Source organism: Ornithorhynchus anatinus, chromosome 2, assembly GCF_004115215.2.
Source record: "Ornithorhynchus anatinus isolate Pmale09 chromosome 2, mOrnAna1.pri.v4, whole genome shotgun sequence".
Taxonomy (NCBI): Eukaryota; Metazoa; Chordata; class Mammalia; order Monotremata; family Ornithorhynchidae; genus Ornithorhynchus; species Ornithorhynchus anatinus.
In genome coordinates this window covers 63256665-63271312 of record NC_041729.1, presented here as the reverse complement: position 1 = coordinate 63271312, position 14648 = coordinate 63256665, and the positions used below count along the sequence as shown (strand labels likewise).

At 47.1% G+C, this 14648-nt stretch overlaps 2 long non-coding RNA genes across 2 annotated transcripts; both read right to left on the bottom strand.

The window, feature by feature from the left end:
* Nucleotides 1-5044: 5044 nt before the first annotated feature.
* LOC114808699 lies at nt 5045-10320 on the bottom strand. The gene is made up of 3 exons (XR_003756509.2): nt 10280-10320; nt 6079-6194; nt 5045-5670 (listed from the first exon to the last, which is right to left on the bottom strand). It is a non-coding gene; the product is annotated as an uncharacterized LOC114808699 (long non-coding RNA).
* A 47-nt stretch (nt 10321-10367) lies between these two features.
* Nucleotides 10368-13097, bottom strand: LOC114808705. The gene is made up of 3 exons (XR_003756510.1): nt 13017-13097; nt 12629-12720; nt 10368-10475 (listed from the first exon to the last, which is right to left on the bottom strand). It is a non-coding gene; the product is annotated as an uncharacterized LOC114808705 (long non-coding RNA).
* Between the last annotated feature and the right edge of the window lie 1551 nt (nt 13098-14648).

Here is a 14648-nt window from a genome sequence, read left to right as displayed (position 1 = left end):
GGGCTGCATGTCTGTTCAGTTGGCCAAGCCCAAGCCAGCTCCCTGCACTGAGCCCCAGTTCAGGAGTCCAGAACCAACTTTCCTGCTGACTATAGCAGTCCCCTCCTCATTACTCTCCCCAAAGCTAACCCCATCTTTCATGCATACAAGGACACACACACACTCCTTTGAGTGGGAGTGAATTACGGAACTTCATCTTTCAATGGTGGTGTGCATTTGGGAATTGATGTGACCGCCCAAGTGCAGGGGGATAAACTTCAAGGGTGAAGAGTTGAGATGAGCTGCAACTGCAGAGAGAGCAGTAGCCAGGAGGATTCTCCCCTTGGTCACCCAGCCCCAACCTGCAGAGTTCTGGAGGAGGGGATCTGTGGGGCTTTCCTCCTCCCAGGGCTTAGAGCCAACTGGGCCCAGAAGCAGGGGTCTTGGAACTCACCATCAATGCCTCCTCTGAAGACGGGGAAGAGGAACCTCGGTCTCGTGGGAGAGGTGCAACACTGGAACCACCCATCCAGCTAATGAATCATGCCAGTTAATTTCCCCCCTGCACTGCACTTAGCAGGTCAATGGGTAATTCGATTCTGCCGCTTTGGACGCTTCTGCTGACAGAAGCCGGGTTGGAAAACATCAGTTTTCTCAAGTCAAACAGGCACTGACTCTGCAGCGAACAAGCCATGAACATCAGGAAAAGTCCTTTGGCATCAGGTTCACGGAGCAGGCGACCAGGTGAAGATGCGTAAACTCTTCTGGTGAATTAATCAGTTATGAGCGCCACTCGGGGGAGTCCAACAGACTCACAATTCCCCCAGACTTTAACCACTTGAGCAATCAGATCGATGGAATTTTTTGGGCATTTAATGTGTGCAGAGCAGTGGACTAAGAGCTTGGGAGAGGACAATAGAACAGAGTCGGTAGACGTGTTTCTTGCCCACAAGCTTACAGCTTAGAAAGATGGTCTAGAGTCAATCAGTGGTACTTACTGAGTGCTTACTGTGTATTGAGCACTGGACTAAGTGCATGGGAGAGAACAATACAACAGAGTTGGTAGACATGTTCCGGGCCCACAATGAGCTTACCCAGATGTTTGTAGCATTTCTCAATATTTTTTCTTTTCCAGTGGTATTTGTCAAGCCCCTTACTATGTGCCAGGCACTGTTTTAAGTGCTGGGGCAGATATGAGCTGATCAGGTTGGATAAAGTTCTTGTCCCACATGGGGCTCACAATCATAATCCCTATTTTAAGTTCGTGGAGGGCAAGGAATACAGAACTGGATTACCCAGTAAGCAGCGTGGCTCAGTGGAAAGAGCAAGGGCTTGGGAGTCAGAGGTCATGGGTTCAAATCCCGGCTCCGCCACTTGTCAGCTGTGTGACGGTGGGCAACTCACTTAACTTCTCTGTGCCTCAGTTTTCTCATCTGTACAATAGGGATTAAAATTGTGAGCCCCGCGTGGGACAACCTGATCACCCTGTATCTACCCCAGCGCTTAGAACAGTGCTCTGCACATAGTAAGCGCTTAACAAATACCAACATTATTATTATTACCCCTGCATTTAGCTTTGTAGTTGTAATGGTATTTGTTTAGTGCTTACCATGCACCATGCACTGTTTTAAGCACAGAAGTAGATACAAGCTAATCAGGTTGCATAAAGTCCAAGTCCCATGTGAGGCTGACAGTCCTTATCCCCATTTTTAAAATGAGGTGACTGAGATAGAGGGAAGTGAAGTGACTTGCTCAAGGTCACACAGCAGACAAGTGGCAGAGCCGGGATCGGAAGCCAGATCCTTCTGACCCCCGGGCCCAGACTCTCTCCATTAGGCCACACTGCTTAGCATTTAAATGCCATTAGAATAACAATAATGACATGGCTTCAGCTCCCACATCAATATTAATAACTCCCAACCCCATCTCTCCATCTGCCACGTGAGAATGTGAAAAGCTTTCTCCTTGCGAACAGTATCATCAAGTCATCAATTATGCTTCCATTCTATTATTTCCCTCTCTATTTATATTTATATTATATTAATTTATTAATATATTAAATTATTAATTAAATTAATTATTTATATTAATGTCCATCTCCCCATCTAGACTGTAAACTCATTGTGAGCAGGAACCTGTCTTCCAATTAAGACATATTGGACTGTCTCAAGTGGTTCGTGCAGCGGTCTGCACACAGTAAGAGTATTTGATACCATTGATTGACTGTGAGCTTATCGTGATTTTGTAACAATTATAACACTTTCACAGAGATTTGGATAGACTCTCTGCAGCCTCCAGAAATACCAGCATTCAAAAAAGTGACTATAATAGGGATTATTTTGCCATTCAAAATTGGAAAAAAAAAGTAATCCAAAGTCATGGTATTAGCTCCAAGTGGGACAAGGACTGTGTCCAGTTTGATTTGCTTACTTCCACCCCACATCCTGGTACATTGTCTGGTACATAATCAGTGCTTAACTAATGCCCTTAATAATAATAAAATCATAATTCAATACCTCTTCCCCCTTCTTTTTATACTGTGAGTTCCATGAGGGACAGGGACTGCACCTTACCTGATACTCCTGAATTTACCTAGGGCTTGGTACAGTGTTGGGCACATATTGGGCATTTAATAAATGCCACCACAATTATCATTATGCAGGTGGGGATGGGAGCCAGCTGGTTTCTCAACAGATTTTTGTCCTCTCTCTCCTTACCCTGCCTTGTTATTTAGAGGAGGAAGGTTGGGCTCCACAGACTGGACCTTGCCAAAGAAGCCACATGGGAGAATAAACAATAGGGTTTATTTTTTTACAGAAACATTCTGGACATGTCAGTCCCCTACTCAAAAATCTTCAGTGGTTGCCTATCCTTCTCCGTATCAAACAAAAACTCCTCACTATTGGCTTTAAAGCTCTCTGACACCTTGCCCCCATGCCTCCATCTCCCCTGATTTGTCACCCATCCCCTGGCCCACATTCTACCCTGCTTCAAAATGACGGATGGATTCACTTGATTTAGGCCTCCCTCCTCAGATCTGCCAATCGCTCTTCCTCCCTTCAAAGCCCTACTGAAGATGCACCTCCTCCAAGAGGCCTTCCCAGACTAAGCCCCACTATTCCTCAGCTCCCACTCCTTTGTTTATCACCATGACTTGCTCAACTTTGCTCTTTCCCCCTCTCCCCACAGCACTTAAGTATATAATTTTATTGATATATATTGATGTATTTTTGCTTGTATTAATGTATGCCCTCCCCCCCCCGCCCACACACACACTGTGAGCCCATGGTGGGCAGGAATTGTCTCTCTTTACTACTATATTGTATCTCCCAAGCACTTAGTTAAGTGCTCTGCTCACAGTAAGTGCTCAATAAAAATTAACAAATGAATTTTATGCAGACCAATTAACAAAACTTGGGAGAGTTCAACGGATCTGGTAGACAAGATCCCTGCCTTGGAGCATCTTAGAGGCTAGTGAGGGAGGCAGATAATAAAAGAAAATTACAGATAAGCAGGATATCTGAGGCACAAGTGCATTTGTGAGAGTACATGCCCTCACATGTGTGCCCTTGAGCGCTATCTCTGCATGGGTGTGTACTTGTGTTTTTGAGCTGTTTCGGGGAGATTCCATTCCCTGTTCCCTGTCTCCATTCCCTGTGTGTGCTTGGTTGAAAATTCCCTGTCACTGGCCCGGGAATCAGGTCAGGGGTACTAATCCCAACTCTAACCCTTGGCTGCTGTGTGACCTTGGGCAAGTCACTTCCCCTGTGTCTTTTCTCATTTGTAAATTGGCAGTTAAAACAGAGAGTCCCATCTGCAACAGGTACTGTGTCTAAACTGAATTACTTGTGTTTCCCCCCTTACACCCCTCCCATCGGTTTGTATAATGCCTGGCACGTTGTGGGCACATAAATACCCCAATTAATCCCAACTCTGCCACTTGTCTTCTGTGTGATCTTAGGCAGATGACAACTTATTTGGCCCTCAGTTGCCTCATCTGTAAAATGGGGATGGAGACTGGGGGCCCTGTATGGGACAGGAACTGTGTCCAATCCCAATTGCTGTGTCTTTAACCAAGCTCTTGCTGCAGTGCCTGACATGCTAACTGCTTAACAAATACCACAATTATTATTACTATTACTGCAAATAAAAACCGAGTTAGTAGACACATTCCTTGCCCACCAGGAGTTTACAGACTAGAGGGGGATACAGACACGAATATAAATAAATGATGGACATCCTGGCACTTAAGCACTTAATACCACAATTATTGTGTTTGTTATTACTAGAAAAGGGGAGGGGAAGCAGAGACCCAGAGAGATTGAGGCACACCAGTAAGTCACACAGCAAGTCACTTAAATCACTCCAATATGACAGATTAATTCACTAAACTGGCTGGGTAGTGGAACCTGGGACAACCTCCAATCTGAGCCCCTGCCCCTCTCTAACTCATGCTGCCCCCTCCCTCTCTCTTGGGCTTAGAGGGTCCTGCCATCCACGCTAGCTCTGCCCACCAGAGTCGACAGGGGCAGGGAGAAATCTGAAACCCTCCAGCCCATGGGAGCCACATTCCTCTAGAGACCTTGAGGCTGGATAGGGAGAGAGGCAAGAAGAAAAAGAGTGTGTCATCACGCCCCTTCCTTCAACTCACAAGACCCCTTACCCTGCCCGTGTGAGCCAAAAGGAATGAGATCTGGAGGTTGGGAGGGTGCTAGGTTGTCACTCTGCAAGTTAGAAGCTGGTGCCATCCACCTTCTTTGAGTACACAGCTGGTTCCCCCTAATTCTAACCCTTCCGTGGAGCGGGGTCAATTGCCAGTGGCTCAAGAGTGATGAAGAACGTATGCATTTTATTCCTAACAGAGACATTTGGGCTTACAGATCCCAGGCTGCCAAGGGGACAGAGAGGGGAGGAGGAGAGGAAGGGGAGAGAAGGGGACCAGACCGTGCCATTTCTGTTGGTAGGATGGGGGAAAACCACTTTGCATCTTCCCACTCGAGCATTTGCTGTTAGTCCTCTCCACCCCTCTTTCTGCACATCCAGGAGGGATGGAAGACACAGAGTAGTCACACATACATACAGACACACACACACCCTTTACTCAATCTGTCCCTATGCCCGCCCTCCCAGGGGCACCCCCCTGGACGGGAAAGGGAGTCTGTACTCTTGAAGCCTGAGTTAGGCAGGAAACTCCCACAGGGCAGAACAGGCAAGGAGGATGTCGCACTGACTATAGAATTAAGGGCCCCGGTGCGACGTCACACCCGCTCGGATCCACCCACGGAGTACCGGCCCCAAACTCGAGACCCCTGTTTCCATAACCCTTTACCCGGCCCAAGAGGGGCGGCCCCTCTGACCCTGCTCTGGTCCCGGCCCTCGCTCTCACGCATGAGGCACACACACACGCACACACCTCCATCCCCTCCTGGAGTTGCAAGGGATTGATTTGGCACCCATGATGCAGAGTTTGACCCTTAACCTCCCAAAGGAAATGGCACTGTCTGGAAGGAGGGGATACAGTTGCAGGCTAGGGGGCGGGAAGGGGGCCGGGGGCAGCAGCCTCGTGTCAACAAATTTCCTCTCAGTGGGCCGGCGCAATTTATCAGTGTCCATGGCATCCGGTGAGTAGCCGGTCCTTCTTCCACTGTCTGTGGGCCCTGGTGGTCCGGTTCGGGGCTGCGCTGTGGCTTCCTGGGGATGGATGTGACTGTTGGTTGGCTGAAGAGGTGTGCCCCTGCCCGCACATGGCGAGTGCCGGCCAGTCGCAGTTGGGGGTGGGGAAGGCTCAGTTGGGTCGACAACGGGGAGCCCAGTCTTCCAGCCGGGGAGCAGGAAGTTGTATGGTGGGTAGGAGCCCGGTCAGGGGTCACTACTGAGCCCAGAGCGACTGGGTCACTGCTCTGGTTTGTTGACTATAAGGATGCAATGGATTGTGTGTGTATGTGTAGCGAGGGATAAGGTTCCTTTCACTATACTCTCTAAAGCACTTCTCAAAGTGGTCTAGACTTCAGTGCTCAATAAAGACCATCGTTTCCTCAATTCCTCCCACTTGGCCAAAACAGAACTCAGATAGCCCCAGGTTTAAGGCATAAAACTCACCATCCTGTCCAGTCCTGTCCAGTCGTGTCCACACCAAGATGTCCTTAGAGAGGCGGGGATGGTCCGGAGGCCGGGTCTCCCGTGATGCACCTGGGGCTCAGGCTCCTTCCTTGGCCCTAAGGATAAACCTTGTAAGGTCTGAGGGTAATCTCACTCTGCCCCCGTTTGTGGCAGAGGATGCTGAGCCCAGGCCCAGCCCCATTTGCAGCTGGACTATGCCCTGACACCCAAAGTCAGAGAATGAGAAAAAGAGGAGACAGAGAGAAAGGAGAGAAAACTCCTCATATAGAACAGAGCAGCTGCCATTCACACGCCTTGCAGGGGAGGCTCCGACTGGCTTTGTCACTCCAAAGCAGGTCACCTCACGCACTCTGGGTTTCCCCCAGAGTCTCAGCCCTTGGAGACCCCATCCCCAACACAGCCATGCACCCCCCAATTCCCCAGGGTCTTACCTGTGAGCAGGCCTGTCTGGGAGACTTCTCCAGGGGGCAGAAACAAACTGGGCTTCTGCCTTTTCTCTCAGGCATCCAAGACCCTGAACACTTACCCAGTACCAATCTGGTCCTTCACCCCTGCTCCTCTTCCACTCCGCCACCAGTAGAAAGAGATTGGGGCACCTGCCCCTAAGTTTGGCCTGAGTTGAGTGAGACCACATTCCTTTAAAAGCACCCTCTTTGGCAAGACAGATTTAGGAGACACAGCCCCTGCCCATTTGGAGCTTACAATCTAAGTCAGTCAGTCAGACAGCCCATTGTATTTGAGCTCTTACCGTGTGCAGAACACTCAACTAAGACCCCGGTATAGTACAATAGAACACTTTAACATATATGACCTACCCACAACAGGCTCACAGTCTAAAAGGGGAAGCATCGACTTTGCAATGACATGGTACAAATGCTTCAGAGTTCAGCATACATAGCCCACGAGGCCTCTGCTCTCAAGAAGCTTCCGGTCTACGTGACAGACATTAAAATTGACTTACTCACAGGTAGAAGGGCATAGACAAGATCAGTACACCAAACTGAACATGTTGAACCCCTGATAAACGTGAATCGACGGGACGAGTAGATCAAAAAGTAAATCAATACACAGAACGAAAAGTGGCAGTGTTGCATTAATATAGCAAGACTTTTTATCAAACACTATTTGACAGAGCACTGTATTAAGATCAGGACGGGGATGAGAGGGCTCAGTTGCTAAGGACACCCACTTTAGTCAATCGTATTTATCCGGCACCGCAGAACGATATATAACCATCGACAGATTGCCTGTCTACTATGAGCTTATGGTCTAGTGGGGAAGACAGACGGTAATATGAGTGTTACGCCCATTTAAGTAGGAACCACGACGAGTGGGCGGAGGTCATAGTCTATTCTGTAGACTAGATTCCACCTCAAGGAGAGATTTGCACTTGGTAACTCAGTCTCCCAGGTGCTCGGTAGGATGCTTCGCATCTAAGTTCTCAGTGAATACTAACGGCGACTCAGCTTCTGCTACTACGGCGGCACTTGTGTTTGTGGTGTTCTGGCTCAGTGCGGCGTATTTGAGCACAGAGCACTATACAAGCACTTGGGAGAGCACAACAGACATTCCCTGACCCCAACGGGTTTACAGTCTACTCCACTGGGTGGCTACTGAACCCCAACTCATCGGGCTTTTAGGGGACTCGAATCCCATGGGGAGAAATAGGCGACTTGTATCTTGGGGTTCAGGAATTGGGAAGCCCAGAGAGAGTCCTCAGACCACCAGCTGAGGTCGGCGCAATCCCGCCCCAGAGGGGCACGTGACAGTACCATCACTCCACTCCTCTCCCATCGGCGGGTCTTGATTCCTGCCCCAGAGGACTTACACTCTGACTCTCCGATACCGACGCGCTTCCGGAACTGACCCACAACTCTGAATCCAGCGAGGATGGTAGGGTGGAGGTTTCCAGTCGATGAGGGCTGTAAATGCATCTCCTTTGAAATAATTGGAAAGGTGGGGGGCGGCACAAGTCTTGCAGAAACAGTCCCTCACCTTCTAGCACATATCAGAGGCATGAGCACTTGTCGAGGTTGGATAAGATTACCGGCTTTGACAACTTTATGGTTGAGTGGGAAATACTAGCTAGTTAGGGGCTGGCAAGAGTACAGGGAGAGGGCTCAATGACAGACACACACAGACACAGACACACAAAGACAGATAGTGAGCATGCACCCCCATGCACCCCATCATTTCTGCCCCATCCCTTTCTCCCCCACACCAAAACCCTGAGCACCAATCATTCCCCCTAAAAACAGACTTAATAGCATCACAACCCCCCAACTTTCTCCTCTCTAGAGATTTTTTTGTTTCAAACAAATCAGACATTTCCCTTCCTAGATCCCAGACTCATCTCCCAGTCAGCCAAACCAAAACCTGCATTGTCTGTGGCATTCCCTGCCCCTCTAGGGCATGAGTACTGTAGCCAAATCAGAGACTGGGCTACAAACACCATTAACTACACACATCAGAGTCCAATCTGATTATCTTGTACCTACTCCAGCACTCAGAACACACAGTAAGTGCTTAACAAATACCATCATCACATCAACAGTATGGACAAGTCAAGAATATCAAATACATTCTCCTTACCACCATCAGCCCGCTCCACTACCAACACCTCATTAATGTAGGACTCATTCTTGGAGTCAGAAGGTCATGGGTTCTAATCCCAACTCTGCCACTTGCCTGCTGTGTCATCTTGGGCAAGTCACTTTACCTCTCTGTGCCCCATTACCTCATCTGTAAAGATGGGGATTAAGAATGAGACACATGGGACAAGAATTGTGTCCAACCTGATTACCTTGTATCACCCCCAGCACTCAGAACAATGCTTGGCATATACTAAACACTTATATACTATCATTATCTGGATCTGGGTATCCCCTTCCCACCCCTCAAATTCAAACCCTTGAGACCAGCCCATTCCTCAATACCCTCAATCACCATAATCAATAAAGTCACCAATATCCCCACCCTAAACACCTTAATCATGCTGACTCATCCCTGTAAAATCAACTCCCTCACAAGCCACCCTATCACTAATATAGGCAACATCAATTAGAACAACCTTCAGTAGCCCCCCAAAAACAGCAAGACAAGACATTCCTGACCCATGAAAACCAAACCATTTGTCCTACCCTCCTCAGCACCACCAGAGAAGTAACCAAAGAAAGCCAACTTTGGGGGGACTTTAATCTAATTCATCAACTACCAAGTCATCAACTACCCCAGCTGAACCAAAGATAAGCTAACCAGCTAACCATAGGGAGCATCTCAGGCACTGCTCACCAAACCCCCAGACAAACACACTCCATCTCTCTACAACATATGGCAAGTATAGTCCACTGACCCTACATAAGAAAAAGAAAGGCACACAGCCCCTGGGGCTTTAAAGGGGCACTTCCACTTGCCTCATTGTAGGGCACCTAATATAGAGACTGGGTTTCCGGGGAGGGGGGGAGGAGGGGGGGGGGGGCTGCGGAATCAGGGAAGGAAGAGGCAGAAGGCTATTAAGGAGAAGAGGATTTGCACCTGCCTATCATTAAAAGGATCTGGAAAAACAGCCTTAATTATACACACTTGCAACCCATTCATTTACTCCTTGAGGATGGGTCTCATTTTCATCCAAGGCTTTCCCAGAGTTTAATACAGTGCTTTGTACCCAGAAGGATAGTCAAGAAATAAGAATGAATTAATTAATTCACTTACTCTATGAGGATGGGGTCTAATTCTCAACCAGGTGTTTCCCAGAGCTTAGTACAGTGCTTTGCACCCAGGAGGATAGTCAATAAATAAGAATGAATTAATCAATGAATGAACACAAGCTCTTCACTGAGGCCTCCCCAGTCCCCAATGTTCCCTACACTCTCTTCTCTTTGTTTTTTTGTTTCCTTTTTAATGATATCTGTTAAGTGCTTTCTATGTGCCAGCCACTGTGCGGGACCCACGGTGAATACAAGATAGTCGGGTTGGACACGGTCCCTGTCCCGCATTCGTTCATTCATTCATTCAATTGTATTTATTGAGTGTTTATTGTGTGCAGAGCACTGTACTAAGCACTTGGAACGTACAATTCGGCAAGATAGAGACAGTTCCTGCCCAACAGTGGGCTCACAGTCTAAAATCCCCCCATTTTACAAATGAAGTGATTGAGGTCCAGAGAAGTGAAGCAACTTACCCAGGGTCACACAGCAGATGGGTGATGGAGTCAGAGTTGGAACCCAGGTCCTCTGACTCCAGGGCCTGGGCCCTTCCCACTAGGCCACGCTGCTTCTCTCCTCCCTGCTTCTGTCCCGTTCAGCTTCCGGGGAAGGACTGTTGGTGTAAGAAGTAGGTAGAGGAAGCCAACACTGGGGGACTCTTTATCCAGGAGCCTGGGGAGAGAGGAGGGAAAAGTCAGGGAGCCAGAGGAAAGACAGGAAGGAAGGACAAGTCAACTTTAAGGCTGGTCAGTAAGGAGGCCACTGATGGCTCTTGCAGATCTTGGACCAACAGACAATAATAATATTTGTTAAAAGCTTACTATGTGCCAAGCTCTGTACTAAGACCTGATGCCTATGTGTCACATGTCTCACACAACACTTTTTTTAATGCTATTTGTTAAGTGCTTACTATGTGCTCCACATCATGCTAAGTGCTGGGGTAGATACAAGTGAATTAGGTGGGACCCAAGCTCTATCCCATAAGGGACTCACAGTCTAAGTAGGAGGGAGAACAGAAAAACTGAAGCCCAGAGAAATAGAGTGGCTTGCCACACAACAGGTGTTTGGCAGAGCTGGGATTGGAATTCAGGTCCTGACTCGCAGACCCAAGCTCTTTCCACCAAGGCCACAATGCTTCTAAGAATTCAACCTGAATCGTGGGCTCTGTGTAGGGTATGGAAAGGCTGAGAAGCCTCTGGTCCTTTAGAGGTCAGTGCCACTTGCCCCACTGAAGGGCACCTAGAGGAAAGATTGGGTTTCTAGGAGTAGGGCTGAAAGAGCAGGGAAAGAAGAGGCAGAGGCCATTAAGGAGAAGAAGATTTGCAGCTGCTCAGTGTTAAAAGGATCTGGAAAAACAAACACCTGCATCTCATTCAAATACTCCTTGAAGAGCAGGTCTAATTCTCATCTAGCTCTTCCCCACATCTTAGTACATTGTTTTGCACTCAGGAGGATATTCAATAAATAAGAATGAATCAATCAATCAATGACTCAAGGAATGAACTCAAGCTCTTCCCTGAGGCCTCCCCAGTCCTCAAGCCCCATTGTTCCCTCCACTCTGCCTCTCCTTTTGGTTTTTTGTTCCCTTTTTAATGGAATTTGTTAAATGCTTTCTTTGTACAAGGCTTTGTGCTGGGCACCGTGGTGGACACAAGACAGTCGGGTTGGGCACGGTCTCTGTCCCACATAGGGCTCACACTCTTGATCCCCAGTTTTACAATGAGGTGACTCAAGTGAAGCAACTTGTGACTCAGGTCCAGAGAAGTGAAGCAACTTGCCCAGGGTCACACAGCAGTGGGCGGTGGAACCAGACTTGGAACCCAGGTCCTCTGACTTCCAGGTCTGGACCCTTTCCACTAGGTCGTGTGCTTCTCTCCTCACTGCTTCTGTCCAGTTCAGCTTCTGGGAGAGGACTGTTCGTGTAAGAAGTACGTAGAGGAGGCCAACTTTGGGGGGCTCTTAACCCAGGAGCCAGGGGAAAATGGCAGGGAAGGGATTGGGGGGGCAGAGGAGACAAGAAGGAAAGACAAGGCAGCTTTAAAGTTGGCCACTAGGGTGGTTACTCAATTGCCCTTGCAAATCTTGTACCGACAGATAATAATAATGATATTTGTTAAGCACTTACTATGTGCTAAGCACTGTACTAAGCACTGATGCCTGGGGTGTCACATGTCTCATGGAATACTTTTTTTATGCTATTTGTTAAGCACTTACTATGTGTTCAACACCATTCTAAGTGCTGGGGTAAATACAAGTAAATTAGTTTGGACATGTCCCTGTCTATCTCCTTTGGGATTCACAGCCTAAATAGGAGGGAGAATAGGAGTACCAAGCCCCAGTGAAGTGGAGCAACTTGCCCAAGGTCACCCAGCGGGCATTTGGTGGAATCTGGTTTGGAACTCAGGTCTTCTGCCTCCCAGGCCTGGGCTCTTTCCACAAGGCCACGCTGCTTCTCGGAAGTCCACCTGAATCTAGCGATTTTCTCCAGTGGTGTTCCCCTCTCTAGTCAACAGAAGCACGGGCACCACTTCTGAGCCATGGAACTCAGTAATCAAAATAAAGGAGTGGAGGAATGCTGGTCAGGGAATATAAAATGGTGGACAGGAAGGCATTCGGTATTGACACGTACAGTGCCGGCTGGTTCGGCTGTGAATCCGATTAGGTTAGGGATCAGATTGGACAAATGGTCATTCTACTGGCCACCTTGTCTGCGGGCCTGTGACTCCCCTGAGGCCACATAGCAAATCTGCTGTGGGGTTCTCTGGTCTCCCCTCCTAGAATGCTCTGGGGTTGAGACATGCCACCCAAGGCCCCTCAGGACTCACCGTAGAACAGATTTCCAGCTTTAGCATGCAGAGGATGGACCGAGATGCCACGTGTCTGCTCACTGCACTTCTCTGTGCCTCAGTTACCTCATCTGTAAAACGAAGATTAAGACTGTGAGCTCCATGTAGTATGGACTCTATATCCAACCTCATTACCTTGTAGCTACCCCAGTGCTTGGAATGGTGCTTGGTAAGCGCTTAACAAATATTACAATTATTATTAGCAGACTAAACAGCTGTTCAGCCTTTATTCAGTGAATGTGCCAAAACCCACCTCAAGGTCATCACATCGTCTTCCACGTCCCTTCAGATGAAAAGGACCCAGGATGTACCTCAGTTCTGAACAGTGACAGCTCACTGCCTACTGTCAAAGTGGTTGAAGATTTACCTCTGAATAAACCAAGTCAATTTAGGATGAATGTGTCTTCTAGGAGGATACAGAGACTATGGAAATCCAAGGAAGGTGAAGCTGAAAATAGAATAGTAAAACATGGTGTGAACCTGACCTTGGAAAATAAAGAGCTAAGCCTGTATTGTAATCAATGCCATGAAGCTTCTCATGACTTGGAGATGTTGTTAAAAGATGTCACTGCTGGCAGCTGGAAATTGTGAGAAAGAAAATGTAGAATCAAGGGATAGCCTCTAGACTTTACACTAAGAATAATAATAATAATATGGTAACTACCTCAGCACTTAGTACAGGGCGGGCCAGTAATTGCTTAAAAATACCATAAAAAAGAGCTACAGACTTTTACTATGAAAACCAAAGCAGTAGCAACAGTAGTGGTGGCCTATAACCCGGAAGCAATGTTTATCATTTGGCAAACAGCAGCATTGTGTGGCACACAGTGCTAAACACATATATTATTATTATTATTATTAAGGGACAGGCTTCACTCCATCAAAAGTCAATCAACCATACTTACTGAGCACTTACTCTGTGTCAAGCACTGAATTAAGCAACTGAAAGAGTCCACTAGAGTTAGTAGCTACCATCCCTGCCTTCCAGAGGATAAAGCGGCCAGCAAGTTGCCATTTAGGGTCCTTTCAGCCTTAACTGGCAACTCTCAAAGAGCAGAGAAGAGACTGCCTGCTTATCAATCTTAATTAACCTTACTGTCTGCCTTAATTAATTTCAGCTGTTCTTAATTAGCTTCACTTATTAAGCTTAATTAGCTTTACTTATTTTAAAAGTAAAGTAAAAATAAAACAAAATTTTAGAGGTTACCGATGGAGTAGGGCTAAAACTTTTTGCCTCAGCATCTCATTGTTGTGAGTTCTGATCCTACTTGGGAGATGAGAATCTTTTTTAAAATTCTAAGACTGGTGCAGTGGTTAGAACCCAGGCCTCCAAACCATTATCTTCCCTCTAGGTTCTCAAGGGAAGGGTCTCATTCATCAAATTTCAAACAGAGGTTAAAGTCAAAGCAGAAAAAAAAACCTTAATACCACAGGTTTCTTCTTAGGGAAAAGTGGTGAAGGCAGTAGACGTGGAGCAGAGGTAAGGCTTCTGTCTCTGAATTTGGAAGCTGTTGGTTCTAACCTTCAGGTTAGTCTGTAAAGTAAATGTATGTGTGCACCTGTCTAGAAATAAGTACTGTGATGTCTAAATAAGATGGTGTATATAAGCATCTTAATAAAGTGAAATAAGTGTGAAAATGTACATGTGTTTCTTCAGTGTATATTTTTGTTGGCAGAGCACTAAGAAAAATGCTCTGGATGTTTAGGGGTGTGAACATACTTTGTGCATACAAAGAAAAAATTAGCATCTCTCTTTTTTCAACAGGTTATTTGCTAAGCACTGGGATAGATATCAGACACAGGCTCACAGACTTTACCCCACTTTAGAAACAAGAAATCAGTGAGGCACGGAGAAATTAAGTGACTTCATTCATTCAATTGAATCAATCAAGTGCTTACTGTGTGCAGAGCACTGTACTAAGCACTTGGGAGAGTATAATACAACCAAACACAGACACACTCTCTGTCCACAATGAGTTTACAGTGTAGAAGCAGGGAA